The sequence below is a fragment of the Anolis sagrei genome, chromosome 5 (assembly GCF_037176765.1).
Source record: "Anolis sagrei isolate rAnoSag1 chromosome 5, rAnoSag1.mat, whole genome shotgun sequence".
In the NCBI taxonomy this organism is placed as follows: Eukaryota; Metazoa; Chordata; class Lepidosauria; order Squamata; family Dactyloidae; genus Anolis; species Anolis sagrei.
Window position 1 is genome coordinate 12,414,311 of NC_090025.1, and position 25,936 is coordinate 12,440,246.

The window sequence follows — 25,936 nt, forward strand, 5'->3', positions numbered from 1 at the left end:
AGGAATTCACAAAATGAGGCGATTTTCTGAAAGTTTGGTCATGTTCATCTGTTTCATTATAAAAAGAAGGAAGGAGGCTTGTGGGACTTTTAATTAAGGCAGTCCATGTATTTCCTCAGAAGCCTTTGCAGACTCTAGTCTTCTTGCATCAAGCCTTAAAGAAGTCACGTAAATAGAGAATCCTCTTTACTATTTTTTAAACAGCCATAAATAGAAAAAAAACACAAATTAGAAACAAATTAGACAAAGGTATGCTGATTGAAGAATGTGTGTAAATACAATTGCACAAAAATCTGTGTTGGCTAGAAAGAAAAAAGTACTGCAACCAAGCTCGTAGCCAAGAGAGTGGTTTAGGGATCGTTTTCCTATTTCAGGTTACAAGTTGTTTCTTAGTGGTTGTTTTTATATTGTGTTATGCTGTTGTTTACTTGTTTCATGTTGTTGTTTTATGAATTTTAATGTTTCATATTTTAACTATGTTGATCGGGCTTGTCCCCATGTAAGCCGTCCGAGTCCCTTCGGGGAGACGGAGTCAGGATACAAAAATAAAGTTATTATTTGAAACACAACAAGATTAGGACACAGCAAACAAGATCACTATGTTGGTTGTTGCATTGGATCACGTCGGACACTTCCCAAGTGTCTAGGACTATGTGACGTATCAGCGAATAATGCGTGCAGATCCCAGTAGGGTGGCCTTTTGCAGCTGACAGATGGCAATTTTGTCAGCACTAATTGTGTTTAAGTGCAGGCCATGGGCACTTGAGGACCGGGGCATCCGCAGCGAGACCAAGGTGCTTGTTTATAAAGCTATTGTCCTCTCAACCCTGCTATACACCTGCAAAACATGGACTGTCTACAGACATCACACCCAACTACTGGAACGATTTCATCAGGGTTGCCTCTGAAGAATCTGCAAATCTCTTGGGAAGACAGGTGGACAAATGTCAGTGTGCTGGAAGAAGCAAAGACCACCAGCACTGAGGAGATGCTCCTACACCATAAACTCTGCTGGACTGGCCACATTGTCTGAATGCCCGATCACCGTCTCCCAAAGCAGTTACTCTACTCCCAACTCAAGAATGGGAAATGTAATGTTGGTGGACAGGAAAAGAGATTTCAAGATGGGCTTAAAACTAACCTTAAAAACTGTGGCATAGACATCGAGAACTGGGAAACCCTGGCCCCTGAGTGCTCTAACCAAAGGTCAGCTGTGACTAGCAGTGCTACAGAATTTGAAAAGACACAAAAGGATGGCAAAAGGGAGAAAAGTGCCAAGAGGGAGGCGCATCAAGCCAACCCTGACTGGTACCACCTTCCACCTTGAAACCTATGACCTCACTGTGGAAGACCATGTGGATCAAGAATAGGGTCCACAGACACCTACAGACCCACTGCCAAGACACTACACCTTGAGGACCATCATCCTTGGGCTATGAAGGATCACCTAAGAAGGCATTCTGTAAGTACTGTGTGGCATTTGGAGGAGAAGTTGGGGGTAAAGGTGCTCATCAGCAGCTTGGTGCATTGATGACTTAAACATTGGTGTGATGGAGAAATGGAATAGAAGTCTTTGGACCTTTTCTCACTGCCCCTATATCCCAGGATCTGATCCCAGATGATCTGTTTATCCCAAGTTATCTGGCAGTGGAGACCCATATAATCCAGTTTAAAGCAGATTATCTGGGATGAGATCCTGGGATAAAGGGCAGTGTGGAAGGACCTTTCAATAGGCATCGAAAAACAGAGTAGCATCAGAACAACTTGTGCTTCACTGAAAACGTCTTGCTAATTTACAGTGGAAAACATCTTGATGTAACCTGTCATCATGATAAGGGAAATCAGAAGAAAACAGAAAGAAACTTCTGCCAGTTGTGGAAATTATTGTCCTTTGTGGCCAACAAGAACTGGCTTTAAGAGGGAGCAAAGATTCAGGACCCTGCGAAGAACCTTTGCATAATTATCGTAATTTCAAAGCCTTGTTGAGATCTCATGCTAGATCAGGAGACACTGGCCTGAAAAGTCATCCAGAGGGTAAAAACAGTTTCAATCCCTCTTGAATTTTTTTTTCTGGCTACAAGCATGACTGCAACCAACACAAAAATAGGGGAAGGAACAAAATGGGTGTTGCTTTGGAGAAACACAATGCAATTTAGACTGAGATTAGAACATCCCTATTTGCAGCCCACCATCGCATTAAACCAGCAAACACTTAGCATGCTTGTGTGGGTCCTTGTCTCCTACTACTTGCAAAAGAACATAAATTCAATTTATTCCAAAGCCTCCAAAAGCCTATCTCTCACATGCAATCTAGATCTCTTTTCATTTCCCAAGAACACACTCTTTTGGCTTTCTGGGAGCAGAAGAAAGGAAGCATTTGGGACTTGTTCAATTAATCAGCTTCACCGAGTGTTGAAGCAACCATTCTGTGGTTTTCTTTCAGGAAATATCTCATGGCGACTCAAACCTAAGGTGATCTAGTTTGTGTGTTCAGAGTCTAATTGCTCAATTTGTTTTTTGGCACATTTCTTTCATTTGTAGGTCCATTTCAACCCAAATTAAATCAAGCTCTTTAGGCTGATGTCTTGTCGCATCCAGAAAAAGGCAGTGACACAGCTTGTATGTGGGAAAGCAAAATGTGTGTGGCAGAGAAAAGAGAAGCTCATTAAGAAACTGAGAATGAGCAGATTGGTCGTACATCAGCAGAGAAAACGGAGAGAGCAAAGACAGAGGCGGAAGGCTGTCACAGATGTGCAATTTGAGATGACTGTGGGGTTCATCCACTTATGACATTAAATTCATTAGTTGCTGTGACACCTTGGAAAAAACCCAATTAATAATAGTCATAGGCAATCATAACATGCAAGTGAGCTGCTTTATTTGTATTGAGTTTCTCCTCTATAGAGGGAACAAATCTACCAATTTAGGGAGGGGATTTTTTTTCTGTTTTGGAGTCTTAGTATACATCTGTCTTGGAGTCTTAGTATACATCTGTTTTGGAGTCTTGGGATACATCTCATGATGCACTCTGGCACCACAAGATGCAGAGCTAACCTTGACAAATCAGGCTACAAAGTGGAATCCATGACATACAAGTGCGGAACAGAGCAAACCACAGACCACCTACTACAATGCAATCTCAGCCTTACCACATGCACAATGCAACAACCTTCTCACAGTGACAGCAGAGGCACTCCAAGTGGCCAGCTTCTGGTCAAAGAAAATTTAGCATAATGCCAAGTTTTAAACTTTGTTTGTGTTTTAAATACATTTTAACTTTATCCTCAATTCACTTCTGACACAATAAATAAAAGAAGTATGCATCTATACTGTAGAATTAATTCAAATTGACATCACTTTAACTGCCATGGCTGAATGATATAAAATCATGGGAATTGTAATTTGGTGAGGCATCAGCAGTCTTTGGCAACAAAGGCGTAAGACCTTGTAAAACTACAACTCCCATTGACCCTTAGACTTTGAAGGGATCACAAGGGTCATCCAATCCAAGCTCCTGCCATGTTGGACAATGCAACAAAGAATTCTGGAAAACATACCCATTGTTTAAATGTGTGTTTCAAGACCTCCAATAAGGAGAGTCCACATTACCTGTCCGACTACTCTACATAAATTAATTCTATCCCATTTTTGCACCAGTTCAAAGGTGACAAATTCTCTGCGTGCCTAAACCCAACATTTGTCCCAACTAAGTAGTCTAATTGAATCATAATGTAAATTATGATTCTATTGAACTACTTAGTTGGGACAAGACTACAGAGGTGGAACTTTACTACGTGATTGTCCCATGGAGAACTGCAGTCATAATGCAGTCCTCCATAGGACAATCATAAAGTAAAGTTCCACCTAAGCAAGGAGTTTCCTAATTTTGTTCCTTCAGGTGTAATGGACTTTAACTACCAGAAACTCCGGGCAGCTAGGTCAACAGTTGAGAATTCTGGGTGCTGAAGTCCAAAACATCAGAAAGACCAAAAATTGGGTTTAAAAGCAGTTGAGAAATCAGGATGATAGGGAATACATCAGAGCTGCCCCTGCCAAATCAGGGCACCTGGAGCATATGCAAACCAATAATTTATATATGTGGAGCCAGCAGTGAGGACTTCAACCGTTATGCTTGCCCTTTAAATAGGAAAAAAATCACATCCACAAAGCATGTGGCACACAAGGATGTTGCAGGCATACCACTCTGCAAAGCATTTTTTGACATTTTAATTAGACCCCTTGCAGGTTAAAGGCAACTTGAAAAGCATAGGCTATTTCTCCTGTAAATGCTAATGCACTTTCCCCCACCTTCTCATGCTTAGCTCACACCATACAGTCGCTGCGTACTGTAGACAGCAGTTTCATTATGAATAACAGGAGCAGACTGGGAAAACTCTTCCTGGGACTATCAGCAATCATTATGCTCCTGCAAAGAGCCTGGAATGGGGTAATAGGAGTGGGAATGAGTGAACCAGAGATAATTTAATAATATGTAAGGGCTGACAGTATGAGCTGCTCAGCAATAGAATATGCTGCCTGGGAGTGTGATGGTGTCTCCTTCTCTGGTGATTTTAAAGCAGAGGCTGGATGACCATTTGTCAGGAGTGTTTTGATTGTATTGGCCTGCATGGCGGGAGGTTGGACTGGATGGCGCTTGTGGTGGCTTTCAACACTACCATTCTGGGTACTTTAAAACAATAAATGTTAAGAGCCGGTGCATCCAATAATAGCATCAAACCAGAGCGATTTGTGGAGAGATTGCTATTCATCTAAATAAAAACAAGAATCGATGTTTGTTGATTAAGAGAGAGAAATCAATGCTCCTCATACCATGTGCATTTTTGTGTAAAGTGGAGACATATGTCTATGGATGCTCTCAATCACCTCCCCATGTGAACACTTCTATGGACATTGAGAGTTGGCACAGCCTGGTATTAGCTGGGCAGTGTCTAGCTTATTTTTAGGATGCATCTACATTGTAGAATGAATGAAGTTTGACACCACATTAACTGGCATGGTTCAACTCTAAGGAATACTGGGGTTTGTAGTGTGGTGAGACACAATCTTCCTTTGCCAAGGAAGGCTAAAAACTTTGTCAAACTACAACTCCCATGATTCCATAGCATTCAGCCATGGCAAGTGGTTTCAAATAGCATTTAATTCTGCAGCATAAATGTACTCAAAGTCTAGCTGGCAAAGGCTTAATCCAAGGTGCTGAACCTTTCATCCATTAGGCCAGTGGTTCTCAACCTGAGGTCCCCAGATGTTTTTGGCCTACAACTCCCAGAAATCCCAGCCAGTTTACCAGCTGTTAGGATTTCCGGGAGTTGAAGGCTAAAAACATCTGGGGACCCCAGGTTGAGAATCACTGCATTAGGCTGACCTTCTTTCAAGTCAAAGCTAAAATCCCACAAGGATTTACTGCCGACTAGCATGAAAGCCTCCAGCCAATTCTGATAGTTTTGGCCCTACTTTTGGGCTGCAAAGAGTTATATTGAGGAAGGTGCAAGCTTGTTTTCTGCTTCTCCAAAGACTAAGAAATGGATCAATAAATTCAAACTACTGGAAAAGAGATTCACTTCAATTTTTGGGAAAGCATCCTGGTAGTAAGAGCTGTTGACAGTGGGATGTGCTGCCTGGGAATGTGCTGGAGTCTCTGTCTCTGGAGGTTTTTAAACAGATGGCTGGATAGGCATCTGTCAGGTGTGCTTTGATGGTATGTTCCTACATGCCAAGGGGTTGGACCTTTTGGTCTCTTCCAACTCTGAAATGGTATGTTGTGCAATCCTCAACTGTTTTTGAGCTTCCAAAATTGCTGTCCCTACTGCCACAAAATTTGGTGGCTTGCCATTGCATTTTTGACAGTGTGGTCACAATAATCTCATCCTCTCCACTATTTAAAAGGTATGCCTTGTTTTGCAAGGAAAGGGGGATTAAAAAAAATGTGTTCCTACTTCTAATTGATGCCACCCCATCCAAATCTGGAGACATATGGTGGAGTGCATGTGGCATGAGGTTTGGGGTTCTGAAAAATGGCTTCCACAACTGCCAAAATTGCCCACCTCTTTATTCAGCAGAGAAAGCCAACCTGCTTCTCCAACTATTCTTTTGCCAGAATTTCTTGTCTCTTCATTAGGTAGAGAAAGCTATTTCTCACTGTTGGAGAACAGATTCAGCTCTATAACCTCTAAATTAGTTTTCTTCCCTTGTGTGAAATGAAAGGTGTGATTTCTGGGCATTACATTTTGGGGACAATCAATGTGGTGGTCATATGCCATCCAACATTTCATCGTCAGGTCTTCTCTGTAATCAAGGTGGCAAAATATGGAAGAACCTATAAGCTAGGAGCAGCTGCAACAGTTTGTTTTTCACAAACCTACAAGGAAGAGCAACATTCCCTCCCCACATCTCCCTCTAGTTGAGTTATGTAGGTCTGAACCACTTTTACACTTTGAGCTCAATTTGCAACAATTGAGGATGAAGGGGAAAAGTGGGATAAAAAAAGGGACATTTTAAGAACTGCATAAAAAGTGGGATGAAAAGGATTTACTGGGACAATCTATATATATAAAAATGCTCTGTGCATAATGGGTACCTTAAAAACAAAAGAACCAATGAACGAAATCACACCAAATTTGGCAACAAAACGTCTCACAACACAAGGAGTGACCATCACTCAAAAAATTATGATTTTGTCATTTGGGAGTTGTAGTTACTGGGATTTATAGTTCATCTACAATCAAAGAGCATTCTGAACTCTATCAACGATGAAACTGAACCAAACTTGGCACACAGAACTCCCGTGACCAACAGAAAATACTGGAAGGCTTTGATGGGCATTGACCTTGAGTTTGGGAGTTGCAGTTCACCTACATCCAGAGAGCACTGTGGACTTAAACAATTATGGATCTGGACCAAACTTGGCACAAATATTCCATATGTCCAAATATGAATACAGATGGCATTTGGGGGAAATAGACCTTGACATTTGGGAGTTGTAGTTACTGGGATTTATGGTTCACCAACAATCAAAGAGCACGCTGAACCCCATCAATGACAGAATTGGGGCAGACTTCCCACACAGAATCCCCATGACCAACAGAAAATACTTAAGGCCATCCAGTCCAACTTCACCAGGGCAAGAAAACATAATTAAAGCCCTCCTGACAAAGAGCCATCCAGCCATAGATATAATTAGATATATATGATTCACACACAGAGAGATATAGTATCATAGATTTGAAAGGGACCCCTGAAGAAGGACAATTATATGCTGCATGTTCCAGAGTAGGCAAACCAGACAATCTCCACATCAACACTGACAAAGAAACAGCAAGAAATACTGTTCACCCACAAGCATAAAGACATTACGTATATTAGAAAGCAACACTTTCTCATTACTTTATTTTCCAGAACACCAGACTGGGCCACAGCAATGCGTGGCAGGGGATGGCTAGTCCCTGATAAATTGGGAAAGTTGGAGAGCAGGCAGTCACAAATGATACCCATCATAAGGTACCTTGAGCCTAAGTAAGTGTAGCCAGTGGTTTCCAGGAATGCATCTAATGCATCTAATGGATGTCCAAAGAACATCCATTGTTCTTGTGGAACTCTCTGCCCCGGAGTGTTGTGGAGGCTCCTTCTTTGGAAGCTTTTAAGCAGGGGCTGGATGGCCATCTGTCAGGGGTGATTTGAATGCAATATTCCTGCTTCTTGGCAGAATGGGGTTGGACTGGATGGTCCATGAGGTCTCTTCCAACTCTTTGATTCTATGATTCTATAATGCATTTTGACACCACTTTAGCTGCCATAGCTAAATGCAATGGGATTCTGGGAGTCCTGATTTTACAAGGTCTTTAGCCTTCTCTGCCAAGGAGTGCTGGTGCTACATCAAACTACATCTCCCATGATTCCATAGCTCTGAACCATGGTAGTTATAGTGGAATCAAACTGCATTGATTCTACAATGTAGATAGAAACAGTAGACATATTTGTTTATTGATTAGTCAATTGACCATCACAAAAATAAAAAACAAAAATACACAGATAGACGCAGATCACTATCCTAAAACTCCTGTAATAGTTAACTAAAATAAATTAAAACTCAATAAAACTTAAATAATAAGTCTAGCAAAATGGGATTGAATTACAAGATGAAAGCAGGGGGAGCGGAGAGTGTAAAAGAGTTAGTCAGAGAATTTAGATAAGTTCATCACCAGGACAAGGAACCCTATTTTGTGAGATAAAGAGATTTCTCAGTGGGTGGCTTTTATAATGAATTAGGGTATGCAGCAGACAAAGTGTAGATTCTCCCCAGAAAGAAAACGAGACACAAAGAAATTCCAACAAAGAGCATTCTGAATCCCACCAACGATGGAATCGAACCAATCTTGGCACACAGAAATCCCGCGACCAACAGAAAATACTGGAAGGGTTTGTTGTGCATTGACTTTGTGTTTTGGAGTTGTAGTTCACCTACATCAAGAGAGCACTGTGGACTCAAACAATGATGGATCTGGACCAAGCTTGGCACAAATACTCAATATACCCAAATGTAAACACTAGTGGAGGTTGGGGAAAATAGGCCTTGACATTAGGGAGCTGTAGTTGCTGGGATTTATAGTTTACTTACAATCAAAGAACATCCTGGTGGGATGCTTTGTTGTCTCTTTCCAAACAGGAAGAGAATGACAGGAGGAGAGATCTTCAGCTTTCTCTGCCAAAGGGGTTCTTACGGCCATCAGAAATATGTGTTTTCTGATGGTTTTTGGTGACCCCTCTGAAACCACCTTGTGATGCCCCACAAGGATCCTGACCCCCCCCCCCCCCCCCGGTTGAGAAATACTGTCTTAAACAGTAATTAAAGCCTTTTATCAAAACTTGGCACTGGATAGAATGGGCTCCTAATTCTGCTCTCACTGCTTGGTTCAGGATGTTTTTATCTGTTCAAAGAATTCTCCTTAAGAAACAGCCCAGTACCTGTTCATTTGACCCCACAGTGAATATACCCTGAATATACGCCAGGGAAAAGTTTAAATGTACTTTTCAATTCAGGTACGCAATCCAGAGATCTTTAAGCCAATCAATAAAAATGAATCAATGAAAACAACAATGAATTCCCAAGTTTACTCCGATCTATGCCTTGCTTCCTTAGTTGTGCAAAAAGAATGAAAAGTAGTGAAGTAAAATAAGGAACATTCAATGCTGCATCTTTGAACATAACTTGAATTTCCCCCCATTGCAACCCACCTGCTCTGCTGCCAGCACATTGATCTTGCTGCATCAATTAGCTGGCAAAATGAAGAAGCTGTATAATGACAGAAAGTGTACTTTAGCAGTTTTGTATCTAAGTTGGATATTGTTCTAACTCTGTTTTGCTTAGCCGCACAATGATGTCAGTCAGAATGCTCACTCAATATGTCCTTGAGCAGATCATCAAGACATACACAACACATATATGTGGGTGTGTGGGTGGATAGACACTTCCCCAAGTCTCTCCATCCTGCAAACCTTTTCTACAATAAAGAAAAATACCCCCACATAATTAGTTTATTACAAAACACAGTCAACTTTTTTAATAACTCCCAAACTTTACACAATGATGTGACACTTCCTGTTGACATTTTGAGAGGAAGTGGAGGCCAAATATAAATATATAGGCATGGTTTGGGGGCTTTTTATGTGTACTGGGAGCAAATATTGTCCAAATATCTCTCTTGCACACACACAAACGGGGTGAAGTTATCAGTACATTCAGGAGCCACAAAAGGAAGCTTCAGCCTGAGACTGCATATGACCGCCGAGACTGTGTTGGGGGGATCCAACTCTTCTGATACCTAAGACAGCCCTTTATCTGGAGTAAAAAAAAAGTTGCATTGCCAGCAGGCACAAGCCACTTGTGAAGCTGGCTATAGCCAGTATCACCTTGCATTTGCTGTTGTTGTAGTGTGCCTTCAAGTCATTTCTAACTATGGTGACCCCAAGGCAAAGCTATCATGGGGTTCTCTTAGCTAGGTTTCTTCAGAAAGGGGTGCTTTTGCCTTCCTCTGAGGCTGAGACAATGTGGTTTGTCCAAGGGCACCCTGTGCATTTCCATAGTAAAGTAGAAATTTGGATCCAGAGACCTAGTCTAACATCAAAACCACTACGCCACGCAGGTTCTGCCTTATCTCTTCACATAATAAAAGTGAAAATATGTATGTGTGTGTGGTTGAAGTGTCGACTTACACAGACAAGCCCCTGCCTCAACAAACAGCTATAGATCCCACTATTCAGGAGACACCAATGACCCACCCTCCATTGCAGTTTAAAATGAGCACCATGAACATATACAAGAGCCCCACTAATTGTCCTCCACAAATACCATATTGCCCACCACCCAAGTGAAGGCTTTCATACAGGGACAATTTCATCCTAGATTTTATGTATTTCCTCCATCACAGATATCCCAGTGTTCCTTACTCTCTCCATTGGTGTGGAATTTGCATACATCCCCCTCCCCCACTCACTGCTTTTCCCATAACCCTTTCCTATTGCTTTCTATGGCACACAGCAAACTGAGCAGCATTGATCAGCAACTGAACATACTAGAGAGGTTCAGGGAGAATTTACCATATTTGGTAGGAGTTGTAGGTACTGGGATGTATAGTTCACCTGCAATCTAAGAGTACTCTGAACCTGGACCTGGAACTAAATGGCACACAGAACCCCTATGACCAACAAAAGATACTGGAGGTCTTTGGAAGGATTTATAAGACTTGTAGTTCAACGGAAACAATGATGGATTTGGACCACACTTGGCATACATACCCAATATGCCTAAATTTGAATACTGTTGGGTTTTGAGGGGAATTGGCCTGGACATTTTGAAGTTGTAGGTACTGGGATTTATAGTTCACCTGCAATCAATGAAGGCACTTCCTTTCTGGGAGTTGTAATTCACCCACAAGCAGAGAAACTGTGACCTCCAGCGATTATGGATCTAGACCAAACTTGGCACACAGAATCCCCATGACTAACTCAACCTACTGGAGCAGTTTCAGGGGACTGACTCACCATAGTGGAAGTTGTAGTCAGAGAGCACACTGAAATCCACCAATGACGCATCTCGGGCAAACTTACTCAACATAACAAACTAAGTACTGATGGAGTTTTTCAGGGTTGACCTGACATAATGTGACTTGTAGTTCACCCACAACTTTATGCATTATGTACAATAAAATTTGACTTTTTCAAATAACTTTGGCAATACCATGTACCCAAGCTAGTACAACATACTTATTTTTGAATTACTTAAATCAAGAAATCGTTTTCTAAGATCTACAGAGACACTCGCTGGAACACCTCAGCAAGCGAGAGTCCAAAAGTGGCAGGCTCAAACCCAGAACCTCAATCAATGGCTGGTACCAAATGAGAGACTCCCCCCTGGGCACACAGAAAACTGGGCGACTTGGAAAGCGCTGAACAGACTGCTCTCTGGCACCATGAGATGCAGAGCCAACCGGAAGAAATGGGGCTACGAAGTGGAGTCCACGACATGCGAGTGTGGAGAAGAGCAAACCACAGACCACCTGCTGCAATGCAACCTAAGCCCCGCTACATTCAAAATGGAGGACCTCCTTGCAGCAACACCAGAGGCATTCCAAGCGGCCAGATACTGGTCAAAGGACATTTAATCAAATACCAAGCTTGCAAACTCTATTTTGTCTGTTTGTTAAAAAATTGTTAAAAATGTAATACAATTGTCTGGTTGATACTGACACAATAAATAAATAAAATATAAATAAATCTTGGGATAGACTTTCAGGAATTTGCAGGTTTTCTCCATCCGAGGGGCATTTGAGGAAGTCACTGTGGCCTTTACAAGATCCTAAAGGCAGAGAATATCCTCCCACCCCCCACCCCCCAAAAAAGTTCTGCAGATGCTAGTCCCTAAAATTTGAATAAAAATTCCATGACAACTGCAAAGGAACAGCAGGGCACTGCCTTATTTTCCTTGGCATTTGTCATGAGTACAGCAGCATTCCAGACAGACTGTACAAGCTTTAAAAAGTGCTGCAGTACCATGGAGATAAATCCCAACAGCCGAAAGGTGAACAGCGGGACTGTTGTTTTCAAGGTCCTAGGGAGGCGAAAATCTCTCCATCTCAGTTTTGTTTCCTTTCTTCAAATCCCAGCTGTATTTTCTTCTTGTCCCTTGTTTGTACTGATTGTGAGACTTGGCTTTTCTTGTCTTCCAGCATATAATTTTCTATGTATTTTAGCACACTGGTTTTCTGAAAACATAATATATTTTAATGTACACAATTTTGGTGTAATTATCCGATTTCATAAAACATCTACAAATAGCTATGATTTCTGTTGTGCACACCAAGTTGCACATAACTTAAAATAAAAGCAAAAAAAATGGGATAATAGCTCTGATGTTCATGGTTCCCAATTGCTACCACCAACATTGAGAAAGTCAGAAATGGGAGTGTTTAGAGTATTGAAGACTACTGAATAATCTCATTTGCGCTGCAGCCCATTTCTTGATCATTTTTATGCACAGCTGGCACTTGAATTTCCATGTTCTTATGGAGAGCTGATCCAGAAAGCCTGCAGAATTAACAAATGGTAGGAAAGGGGAAGCAAGAGGTGCTTTGCATTTGCTGGCATCTAATTGAATTGCATTACCAGTAACTCAAGTAACTCATGATGGCACAGAATACATAGGAACTTCGAATCTTGCAGGTGCCAGATTGCTGCTCCACTATTCTAAGCAAGCCAGCCGAAATCAAAAAGTAGATTTGGAGTTAGAATCACTAGGTTGGAAGAGACCACAAGGGCCATTCAGTCCAAGCCCCTACCATACAGAAAGACACCATCAAAGCACTCTTGATTGGAATATGCGGCCTTGGAATGTGATAGAATTTCCTTCTCTGAAGTTTTTAAGCAGAGGCATTTTAAAACTTCAGAGAAGAAAATTTTACCATACTCCAAGGCAGCATTTTGCACTGTTGAATAGCTTTTATAGTCACATTCCTCCTAATATTCAGATGGAATCTTTTCCTGTAGTTTGAATCCATCACTGTGTTCTAGTCTCTCGAGCAGCAGAAAACAAGTTTGCTCCTTCCTCAATATAACTTGCTCTCAGATATCTAAATATGGCTATCATATCACCTCTTAAGCTTCATTTCTCCAGGCTAAGCATACACAGCTCCCTAAGTAGATCCTCAAAGGACTTAGTTTCTAGACATTTGGTCATCTTGGTCACCCTCCTCTGGACATAGAATCATAGAATCAGAGAGTTGGAAGAGACCTCATGGGCCATCCAGTCCAATCCCCTGCCAAGAAGCAGGAATATTGCAATCAAATCACCCCTGACACATGTTCCAGATTAACCAATGCAAAGCCCTAACAGGAAAAATAATAAATTTTTGACATGTCACTGCAAACAGTAAGCATGCTAATAGCTGTTCAGGAAAGGAACTCCACCCAGTGTCAGTATGCAAAGACAAATGGTCAAGGTTGTGGCAATCTGGCAGCTTCTGTGTCAGCAAAACTTTAAGAGAGTTCTCCAAGGTGCTGAATCCCTTTAGGGATCAAATGTGAAACACTCCAAGGTGCTGCAACAATAGCATGAGCCATGGGAGTTGCAGTTTTTCCAATTTCTGTGACTTTTTCTTCCAAGGAGTGCTGGCAGCTCACCAAGCAGGAAATCCTAGGTTTCCATAGCACTGAGGCATGCCAATTAAAGTAATCCTGAACTACATTGATTCTACAGTGTAGATGCACCTAGGGACTACCTTTTTCAGGCTGTACAAAAATTATTGAGCGACACATTACAACTTCCAGAATACTTCAGAATACTTAGTCATACTAAGATGGGGGATTCAGGGAATGATAGTTCCAAACATAACTTTTTCACACTCTGTCTGAAGTAAAAAAAAAAAAAGCAACCTTCCAAGGTTCTCAAAATAATTGTCCAATGGAGGACAAGAAAACCCATCCCAAGTTTTTTCACAGACAGTTCATCCTACATTAGTCCTTTCTGTCTTTAGTCATTTAGAAGATCTGAGCAAATAACCCACTCCTGCCCAGCCTATGTGTACAATCCACCAATCCACTTTGAACTCAGTTATGCTGTCTGCACTTGTTTAATATTACAGCAGTCCCCAATTAGCATGGGGCTAAACTAGTTTAACCCAGTTTCCCTGGCAATAAGGAGTGCAAGTCCCTGGATGTCATGCAGATATCCAAGAGTGACTTTCCAGTCACTGCTGATTCCTGGGCTCATGGAGACAAGCCCTGCATGGAAATCATGGAGAGCTAACAAGGTGTCCTTCATCACAGCTTCTGCCTTCATGGGAACCAAAGTAAGTGAACTCTTTCTCATAGAGAAAGTGATATTACTGTGTGATTCTCTGAGGAAAGCCTTCTTTAGATTCCATTTTTCTAAAACTTGAAAGACAACCATATATTTCTTCCAAAATCATGTCTTCTTTCTGAATCTGACAGGAGTGTTGTTGGTCTTGGTTGTAACACAGACATTAAGATTTCTGCACTATAGATTTTAATGTCTACTCTAATGCATTTTGAAAAATGTATAGAACAAACAAATCATTACAAACAGGCAGTGAAACGATGTATCAAACTCAGTGGAGGGTTTGCCAGTAAATTAAATCTGAAGGGCAGACCCATGTTCCATAAATATGCAACAGTTTCTATGAAGCTTTGATAATAAAATGCAATCACTTCTTTATTTGCCATCTCCAGTCTCAGAGTTTCCCAGTTTTCAAAACTGAAACAAACTCAAAGTGACAACTCCCATTTCAAAACAGCCATCTTTCAAAGCTAACACATTTCACTAGCCCTACATTTTAAAGTTGTTCTGGAAAATTTATTTAAATTCATCCAGAACCCTGGGCAGTGAATATTTGGTTTTGCATGTCAAACTACTTTAATTCTGATGGCCTGGAAGAGGTAACAAGTTAGAGGAGAAAAAAGAACCTGAAGTGGAATCTAAACAAGATTATAACATCATAAAGTTGGAAATGGTCCTCATAGATCATCGAGTCTAGCCGAACCCCCTACTCAATGTAGGATAAACCAGATAAACCATCTCCAGCAGATAATGTCCAATCTCTATTTGAAGACATCCAGAGAAGAGGACCTCACCATCACCCTAGGCAACTGGTTCCATTGACAAAACACTCTCATTATCAAGCAGTTCCTTCTAAAGCAGTGGTTCCCAACCTTTTTTTGATCAGGGACCATTTGACCAGATATCCAACATTAGTTTCAAAAGGGTTACCAATCAGTTTTTGGTTAACTTCAATTGCATTGGATAGACCACATCAGCTCTACAGTAGTTGCCATCTGCTTGCCCACAAAAACATATTTAATTATCTAGAACTGATGTGGTCTATCCAATGCATTTTTCTGAATCAGCACCTCAAATAACCCCAGGAACAGGCCTAAAAACGAAGACACAAAGGGGCCCCCACTTCCAAGTGCCACGTGGAAGGGTTCTGCTCAGGGAGACAGAGGGAAGAGGAGGAGAAACAGCAGTCAGGAGGCTTGTTGTTGCGCCTTTTGTGGGTAGTCAGCCTCTCCCCACCTGGCATCCCCATTGCCTCGGCACTATAAGAGGGTTTTGCGAGACCAGTCACTCTTGTTGCAACAGTGTAGTATTGGTGAGGCCACAGACCATATTTTTGTTCTTGTTCACCACTGGTGGTCCATGGACCACAGGTTGGGAACCACTGTTCTAAAGCTCATACATATTTCTACCCTCTGAGGCAGAAGGCAACAAAACACAGGGGCTGGAATCTCATTGATGCCACTCACCTATAAAATCATAGAACTAGAAGAGACCATGATGGCCTTCCAGTACAACCTGTATTGGTACAGTTTATAAAAGAACTAGTTACACCACCAAAAGAGTGCACTTTTTGGCTATTGTTACAATCCCAGTAGCCAAAAACTCTTTTGATGTCATAGACATAGGAAGGTTTATGACATCAAATTGCACAACAGCCAAAAATTGCTGTTGTGCAATTGACTTAAAAGGTTGTGTTTCACAAGTGTAACTATTCCATGTGGGTCTAAATCCTATTGTTAATCCCGACTAAATCAGAGACATTGAATTATCTGACTTTATTAATGTGTTGAGCCTCCATTCAACAATTGATTGTTTGAGTCTACTCTACTTGGGAACTAACCAAGTAGTATCTCATTTGGGGAGATAAAGCGGGGTATAAATATAATAATAATAATAATAATAATAATAATAATAATAATAACCAACACTTTTCCAGTCTTGCAGTTGCACATTTTAGATGGTATATAACCCTTTGTCAGTACCTTCAACACACTAAGATTACAGGTGTGTCCTGATCATTTCACAATGCAAGAATAGGGAAATACGCAGGCAGGTAGACCATCATTTGCCCAAATGCTGGTATTCTGTAGAATGGTGTGAACTACAACCACCAAATATGCATATAGATTTACACTACAGAAGCATGGCAGAACAACATAGCCATGATCAAAACATGCCCAGCTCACTTTAAGAAATCTAATTTCTCAGACAAGCAGTCCATTTAAAGAGAGTGTAGAGGGATTTGAACCATACAACTGCATGCACATATTGACAGCTCCACCCTATCAACACAGTTAAGGTAAATTATACAAAGTTTCCTGAACCTCCTTGAATTATGGCGTCTGCAGAAGATGATATGGCTCCAGGGAAGCACATCTGTGTCTGAAAATAGTAATGCAGGGAAGGAGACGGGTACATTACCATTCAAATTTACATAAGCAATATGTGTACATATTTTTAGACATATCTGAGAATATACATGATCAACCCAACACTGGCTGAGATCCCAAAATATCAGTTTAATCACCTGGAGAAATGTGGAATCTTTTCATAGAAAATTAAAAAAGAACTCTATTTATAACTACTGGAAAGATATGTGTATTCTATCTGTTGTCGAAGGTTTTCATGGCCAGAATAATTGGGTTGCTCTCAGTTTTCTGGGCTGTATGGCCATGTTCCAGAAGCATTCTCTCCTGGTGTTTCACAAGGCCTTTCAATGCTAATCAAGGTGGCTAATTGCGACATTCACACTTATCTTGCGCAGACAAGAGTTCTTTCTCCCACCCTGGACATTCCACAGATATATTAACCCCACTTGCCTGGTTTCCAGCAGATCTCACAACCTCTGAGGATGCCTGCCATAGATGCAGGGAAAAGGTCAGGAGAGAATGCTTCTGGAACATGATCATACAGGCCAGAAACTCACAGCAATCCTGTGTGTATTCTCTTTTCTTTCCCACCTTAGAAGACTTTTTTGTTTTAATGCCATGCATTTCTTTGATTAAACCTAGTCTCTTCAGTTTCAAGCACATTACTCAATAAGCCAGCATTTCTCAACCTAGTGTTCAGGAACCCTGGGGGGGGGGGGGGGGGTCATGAAGGGGTGTCAGAGGAGCCACCAAAGACCATCATTTTTTCTGTTGGTCTTGGGGGTTTTGTGTGGGAAGTTTGCCCCAATTCTATCATTGGTGGGGTTCAGAATTGGTTCAATTCCATTGTTGCGCTTTGATTGTAGGTGAACTATAAATCCTAGCAGCTACAACTCCCAAATGTCAAAGACTATTTTTTCCCTAACTCCACCAGTGTTCACATTTGGGCATATTGAGTATCCGTGCAAAATTTGGTCCAGATCCATTATTGTTTGAATCCACAGTGCTCTCTGGATATAGGTGAACTACAACTCCAAAACTCAAGGTCAACCCTTCCAGAATTTTCTGTTGGTCATGGGAATTCTGTGTGCCAAGTTTGGTTCAATTCCATCATTGGTGGAGTTCAGAAAGGCCTTTGATTGTAGGTGAGCTATAAATCCCAGCAACTATAACTCCCAAATGACAAAATCAATGTCCCTCTAACCCCACCAGCATTCAAATCTGGGCATACTGGTTATTTGTTCCTAATTTGGTCCAGTAAATGAATGCAAATATCAGACTTTGCATTATGATTTATAACAATAGCAAAATTACAGTTATGAAGTAGCAACGGAAATAAAGTTGGGGGTCATCACAACACGAGGAACTGTATTAAGGGGTCATGGCATTAGGGAGGTTGAGAACCACTGCAGTAAGCACTAACACTTTACAATAAAATCAGAACAAAGACACGAGGTTACAATTTTTTGCTAATTTGGAGAAAATGAAAGCCATTCAATTATGGTCAAACATCACTGATGTCCAGGCCTTACTGAAACGAAGCCCGATTTACTAAAGCTGCATCTGCCTACAGCTAGACTTGCTTCCAGACCTTTGACCATTTTTTGTTGCCTTCCTCAAGACACAACTGCAATAGATTTTTTTTCAACTAGCACATTGGAATTTCAAAAGGAACCCACAGCTCTGAAAATCACTCCATCAGGCAAATGAGCAAAATGATCAATATCTCTCAGGTCGGTTGTGAGCAAGTGAAGAATTCAGAGCACATATTTTTACAAAATCTTTGCATTTCAGGTTCCATCTCCACCCTGCAGTTCTTTCTAAGAGGCAGATTTAGTTCTTGGAATTTCTGTCGTCATTTAAATATCTTGAGTCCCCGGAGTAATTGCCTGGGAATAAAATCTACTAATTAATGCAATGCTGATTTGAGTGCTAAACCAACGCTTGCTAGCAAAAAGAAACATAGAACCGTAGGGAATTTGAGGAACGTCTACACCAGATGCTGCCCTGGAATATTATAGTATAAACTATCATAAGCCCATCCATCTAATTCCCCAAAGAGCCATTCCAAAGCACACTTCCTCTAGTACTAATTGGAATTTGTTCATAACCACGAGAATTTCATGTTCTTGTGATGCCAAATCCTGATGACTTCCAGCCATCTTCAATGGGTTACACTTTTAACTAAAACAGCAAAAGAAAATACATCTGTATTGTTGAAGACTTTCATGGCTGGAATCACTGGGTTGTTGTGAGTTTTCTGGGCTATATGGACATGTTCCTGAAGCATTCTCTCCTGACGTTTCACCTCCATCTATAGAAGGCATCCTCAGAGGTTGTGAGGTCTGTTGGAAACTAGGAAAGTGGGGTTTATATATCTCTGGAATATCCATGGTGGGACAAAGAATTATTGTCTGTTGGAAGTAGGTGTAAATGTTTCAACTGGTCACCTTGATTAGCATTGTGGATTTCAATACCTTCTCTTTGTAGTCTGACATGGTAGTTGTTAAAGTGGTCCAGCATTTCTGTGTTCTGAGAAAATATGCTGTGTCCACACAAAACGCCAAAATGCTGGACCACTCTAATAACAACAACCATGTCAAACACACAGAAAAGCCATTGAAATCCACAAGCATGGGGACAACTTCAACAGAAAGGAAGAACCCATGAAAATAAAATCTGGCTACCAGTACCAAAAACCCCCTCTAAAATCATAACAGTAAATAAAGAACAACAATCAAAAACAGGGGAATTCCAGACAAGAAACAATCAGGGACAGCTCATCCCCCAGGCAGTAAGAAGCCAGACCTTGAAACTGCTAGGCCATTAAATGCTAATCAAGGTGGCCAGTTAAAAGATTCACACCTACCTCAAACAGACAAGAGTTCTTTCTCCCACCCTGGACATTTCACAGATAAACATACTCCATTTTCCTAGCTTCCAACAGACCTCACAACCTCTGAGGATGCCTGCCATAAATGCAGGCGAAAAGTCAGGAGAGAATGCTTCAGGAACATGGCCATACAGCCCAGAAAACTCACAACGATCCAGACAATACATCTTTCCAAGGCCACCTTCCCACCAAAAAAAATCATATTTGCTTCAATTCTGGGTGCATCTACACCAGATATGGACAAACTTCAGCCCTCCAGGTGTTTTGGACTTGAACTTCCACAATTCCTAACAGCCTATCGGTTGTTAAGAATTGTAGAAGTTGAAGTCCAAAACACCTGGAGGGTCGAAGTTTGCCCATACCTGATTTACACTGTAAATCTCTACATCGAATGCAATTTGACCTCACTTTAACTACCATGGCTCAATACGATAGAAGCTTGGCAGTCATTGTTTGGTGAGGCATCAAGACTCTTTGGCAGAGAAGGCTAAAGACCTTGTAAAATTACAACTCCCATTAATCCATAGCACTTAATCATGGAGGTTAGAGTTAGTGCTTTCAAATTGCATTAATTCCACAGTGTAGATGTACCCTGAGGAAAAAATGGGATATAAAAGGGAATTAGTAAGAATTTGAAGGCAACCCCAACTTCCTGCTGATCTGAAAAATAGTTAAGTTTGTTCTTCTATAGCTTTGGTTTTCTGTGAACCTGGGTATCCCTGGTTCCTGTACAGTCCTTCTCTAAAGGAAAAAAAATACACTTGATGTCACACATGTGAAGGGAAGACGCGGCATCCATTAGATTGTTGTAAGTTTTTCGGGCTATATGGCTATGTTCCAGAAGCATTCTCTCCTGATGTTTCACCTGCATCTATGGCAGGCATCCTCAGAGATAGAATCATAGAGTTGGAAGAAACCTCATGGGCCACCCAGTCCAACCCCCTGCCAAGAAGCAGATACCTGCCATAGATGCAGGTGAAATGTCAGGAGAGAATGCCTCTGGAACATGGCCATACAGCCCAAAAAACTTACAACAACTCAGCGATTCCAGCCATGAAAGCCTTCAACAAGGCATCCATTAGATTTTGCCCATGACTAATTCATCCATCTGGGTTGTGAGTTTTTTGGGCTGTATGGCCATGTTCCAGAAGCATTCTCTCCTGACGTTTCACCTGCATCTATGGCAGGCATCCTCAGAAGTTGTGAGGTCACTGTTTTTATTCCATCAGCCCACTTTGGTTGGGACTGATGCTTTTAAGTTGTTGTATTGTACTTATATATTATTGTACTTATATATTTAATTGTACTGCTTCATTGTACTTATATTTTAATTGCTTCAATTGATATGTCGTATGTATTGTTGTATATGTAGTGTGGCTTTGAATTTGCCATGGTCTGTAAGCCACATTGAGTCCCCCTAGGGGTGAGAAGGGTGGGGAATAATAATAATAATAATAATAATAATAATAATAATAATAACCTCTGAGGATGCCTTCCATAGATGCAGGAGAAACCTCAGGAGAGAATGCCTCTGGAACATAGCCATGCAGCCCAGAAAATTCACAACAACCCAGTGATTCCAGATGTGAAAGTCTTCAACAATGCATCCATTTGTTTTTCAGAAAACATTCCAAAATTTACCTTGCCAGTTCCATGCTCTTTCCTCTGTAGCTTGGTGAAGTATCCCTTAGTGTTGGCAACGCTATCATAATATAGGACAGAAGCTGGGAGGGGCTAAGAAACAGGCAGGAAGCCAGGTGGTTCTCAACTGCAACTTCCCTCAGCCTTGGACTGAATGGAGAAGCCAGGAAGGATGAGTGTACCCAACATGAAACATCTGGAGGACCACAGCTGCTCTTCCCAGAAAGACCAAGGTAAAGCATTAACTGAGCAAAGCTAAGGGGGCTTTAACATCTCTTCTCTTTAAAACCTGAGCCATGTTAACCATGTATAAATATGTGGGAGGAAGTCATGGGGCGGAGGGAGAAAGCTTGTTTTTTGTTGCCCTGCAGACTAGGGCGCATTGGAACAATGGCTTTAAACTACAGGAAAGAAAGGAGATTCCACCTGAACATTAGGAAGAACTTCCAAATGGTGAGAACTGTTCAGCAGTGGAACTCTCTGCCCCAGAGTGTGGTGGAGGCTCCTTCTTTGGAAGCTTTTAAGCAGAGCCTGGATGGCCATCTGTCAGGGGTGCTTTGAATGCAATTTTCCTGCTTCTTGGCAAAAAGAGGTTGGACTGAATGGCCCATGAGGTCTCTTCCAATGCTAGGGTTCTATGAGCCAATGCCAGAATTTGAGGATTTAAAAGTTCCTTCTGGGCAATGATAACAACAATCAGAGGGTGTATATAATAATAATAATAATAATAATAATAATAATAATGACACAGAAAACACACTATGACACAGCAAACAAGATATATATGTGGATTTCATATCACAAAATCACAAGTCAAACAATTCTTGACTGTGAGAGAGGGTCATCAGTGGAACTCTCTGCCATATATATATATATATATATATGGTATGATTTTTGTGTCATAATAATAATAATTACAATAATAATAGGTAAAGGTAAAGGTTTTCCCCTGACATGAAGTCCAGTCGTGTCCAGCTCTGGGGTGTGGTGCTCATCTCCATTTCTAAGCCGAAGAGCTGGCGCTGTCCATAGACACCTCCAAGGTCATGTGGCCGGCATAACTGTGTGGAGCACCGTTACCTTCCTGCCGGAGTGGTACCTATTGATCCACTCACATTTGCATGTTCTCAAACTGCTAGATTGGCAGAAGCTGGGGCTGACAGCGGAAGCTCACGCCACCTCCCGGATTTGAACCTGCAACCTTTTGGTCAACAAGTTCAGCACTTTAACAACTGCGCCACCGGCATGATATGATATGACATGATATGAGGATTTAAAGACTGAACTGCAAAGACTCTGGCGCAAGCCAGTCAAGGTGGTCCAAGTGGTGATCGGCACACTGGGTGCAGTGCCTAAAGACCTTGGCCTGCACTTAAACACAATTAGCGCTGAAAAAATTACCATCTGCCAACTGCAGAAGGCCACCCTATTTGGATCTGCACACATTATTAACCAATACATCACATAGTCTTAGATACTTGGGAAGTGTCCTCCATAGGATCCAATACAAAAGCCAGCACAGTAATCTTAATAATATTGTTGTGTATCTAATAATAATAATAATAATAATAATAGAGTTGGAAGAGACCTTAAGGGACTTCCAGTCCAACCCACTTTTGTGCCATGCAGGAAAAGCACAATCAAAGCAACCCCAAGAGAAGGTCACCCAGCCTCCATAATAATAATAATAATAATAATAATAATAATAATAATAATAATAAAGCTGGAAGAGACCTCAAGGGCCACCCATCCAATCCCCTATTGCCATGTAGGAAAAACACAATCAAAGCAACCCCAACAAGGTTATCCAGCCTCCATTATGATGATGATGATGATGATGATTATTATTATTATTATTATTATTATTATTATAGAACCCTAGGAGCCATCTAGTCCAACCTCCTTCTGCTTCCATGCAGGAAAATCATGGAGGAAAAGCATATATCTGGTATGGGCAAACTTCAGCCCTCCAGGTGTTTTGGACTTCAACTCCAACAATTCCTAACAGCCGGTAGGCTGTTAGGAATTGTGGGGGTTGAAGTCCAAAACACCTGGAGGGCCGAAGTTTGCCCATACTGTAGAATGAATGCAGTTTGGCACCAATTCATGCTTAATGCTATGGAATCACTGGAGTTGTGGTTTTGCAAGCCTTATCTGTAGTTTGGTGAGGGGTGCTTCTCCAAACTACAACTCCCAGGACTTCCTAGCATTGACTCCCTAGTATCCACCCTACAGTGCAGATGCAGCCCCAGAGCCCCCAAGGGAGGAAGAGGGAGCAAAGGAATAAGTAGTAAATCAAATAAGCAATAGATATAAGTGATAAATAACCCAAGTTACTCACTCACTAGCCATGCTTGGTGGAGCTCATCCTGAGCAAGTAACTTTCCCCTCGCCTTTGGTGCCTCTCTCCTCTCAAGAAGTAGAAGGGCTTTGGCACGGTTTCCCCTCCTTTGAATGCAACAGGTGGCTTGGACCAGCCCTTCCCTTGGACTGCCCACCCCTCAGTTCTCATGCCTCTCTCTCGTTCTCCCTTCCACACACACGCCCACGCTTCCACCCCACACTCACCCACTCCAAGAGGAAGAGAAATCACGGAGAGGAAAGGGCTCTGGCTCTCCAGTATCCAGGGGCGAGGATGCTTTGGGCCACTCCAGGGTCCATGATCCAGGGATGCTCTGCCTCCCGTAGCCTCCCGCTCGCTTTCTGCGGCCACTCGCCCTGCCCTCTACCGGACCCGACACGCGTGGATTGATTCTCCCCCGACGTCAGGACGAGCCTTCTTGCGCCTCCCGCCTGGGCTGAGCCTCGCAAGCAAGGTTCGCTTCCTCCACTCCCCTCCCCTCCCCTTCCCATTCATCCACCCCTGCTTCCCATGAACCCAGAGAAGGAGGCAAAGATCCACACGTGCTAGAGAACAATCCTAAAGGGCTTCTGCAGACCCCACGGGAAGGGATAGCCATCCACCCCCTCTGCCTTCATCGCAGGCTGCCTTTCCTAGATGCAGATCGTTCCTAAGGAACAAATTCGGTTCTGGAGGTTTGCTCCTAAGTTGAATATGTATGTAATTCGGAACAGGCAGGTTTGTAAGTATATAACTGCAACTTCAGCCACATATATATATGGCTGGAGTTACACACACACACAGGTAACTGCAGCCATCTAGCTATATAAATAAAAATGTAATGTTCGTTTTTGGGATTAACAGAACTCAAAAACCACTGGACGAATTGACACCAAATTTGGACACAAGACACCTAACAATCCAGTGTATGTCCTTCACTCAAAAAAATGGATTTTGTCATTTAGGAGTTGTAGTTGTTGGGAATTATAGTTCACCTACAACCAAGGAGGATTCTGAACCCCAAAATACTGGAAGGGTTTGGTGGGCAGTGTCCTTTGGTTTTGGAGTTGTAGTTCACCTACATCCAGAGGTCACTATGGACCCAAACAATGATGGATTTGGACCAAACTCTACACGAATACTCAATATGCCCAAATGTGAACATTGGTGGAGTTTGGGGGAAAGAGACCTTGACATTGGGGAGTTGTAGTTGCTGGGATTTATAGTTCACCTACAATCAAAGAGCATTCGGAACCCCACCAATGATAGAATTGGGCCAAACTTCCCACACAGAACCCCCATGTGGGCCACAGCAAAGCGTGGCAGTGGACGGATATATATATATATATGGCTGGAGTTACAGATATATATACACACAACACACACACGTTTGGATATGGCTGGAGTTACACACACACAAAGGTAACCCCAGCCACACCCACACCCACACCCACACCCACATATGTGTGTGTGTGTGTGTGTATGTATGTATGTATGTATGGCTGGAGTTACACAAACACAGGTAACCGCAGCCATATATATGGCCAGAGTTACAGATATATATATATATATATATATATATATATATATATATATATACACACACACACACACACACACACACACACACAACACACACACGTCTGGTTAGATAGATAGATAGATAGACAGACAGACAGACAGATAGCTGGAGTTACATTACATTATTAGTAAAGCACAGGAGACAAGATGGAACTGTCTTCTGCCCCCCTCTCTCTTCACTCTGGCCAAGAGCAGCCGTTGGATATACACACACACACACGTGTGTGTGTGTGTGTGTGGCTGGAGTTACAGATATATCTATTGATCTATTGTATGTATGTATGTATGTATGTATGTATAGATAGATAGATATGCTCTGTTCATTTTGAGTGACATCATAACTCAAAATTGGCTGGACAAATGCCACCAAATTTCGCCACAAGATATCTACTAACCCAAAGAGTGACCATCACTCAAAAAAATTGATTTTGTCATTTGGGAGTTGGAATTTCTGGGATTTATAGTTAATCTACAATCAAAGAACAACAATACAATTGAACCAAGCTTGGCACACAAAACTCCCATGACCAACAGAAAACACTAGAAGGGTTTGGTGAGTTTTGGAGTCATAGTTCACCAACATCCAGAGAGCACTGTAGACTCAAACAATGAAGAATCTAGACCAAACTTGCCATGAATCCTCAATATGCCCAAATATGAACACAGATGGAGTTTGGGGGAAATAAACCTTGACATTAGGGAGTTGTCATTGCTGGGATTTATAGTTCACCTTCAATCAAAGAGCT

General features: G+C 41.7%; 1 protein-coding gene across 1 annotated transcript in view; it reads right to left on the bottom strand.

The window, feature by feature from the left end:
• Positions 1–23,974, bottom strand: part of NPFFR2 (neuropeptide FF receptor 2) — a 49,610-nt gene extending 25,636 nt beyond the window's left edge. Inside the window, exon 1 of the mRNA XM_060779408.2 lies at positions 23,837–23,974. The gene's annotated coding sequence lies outside the window, so the exon portion shown is untranslated. The remainder of the gene's footprint in view (positions 1–23,836) is intronic.
• Positions 23,975–25,936: the final 1,962 nt, after the last annotated feature.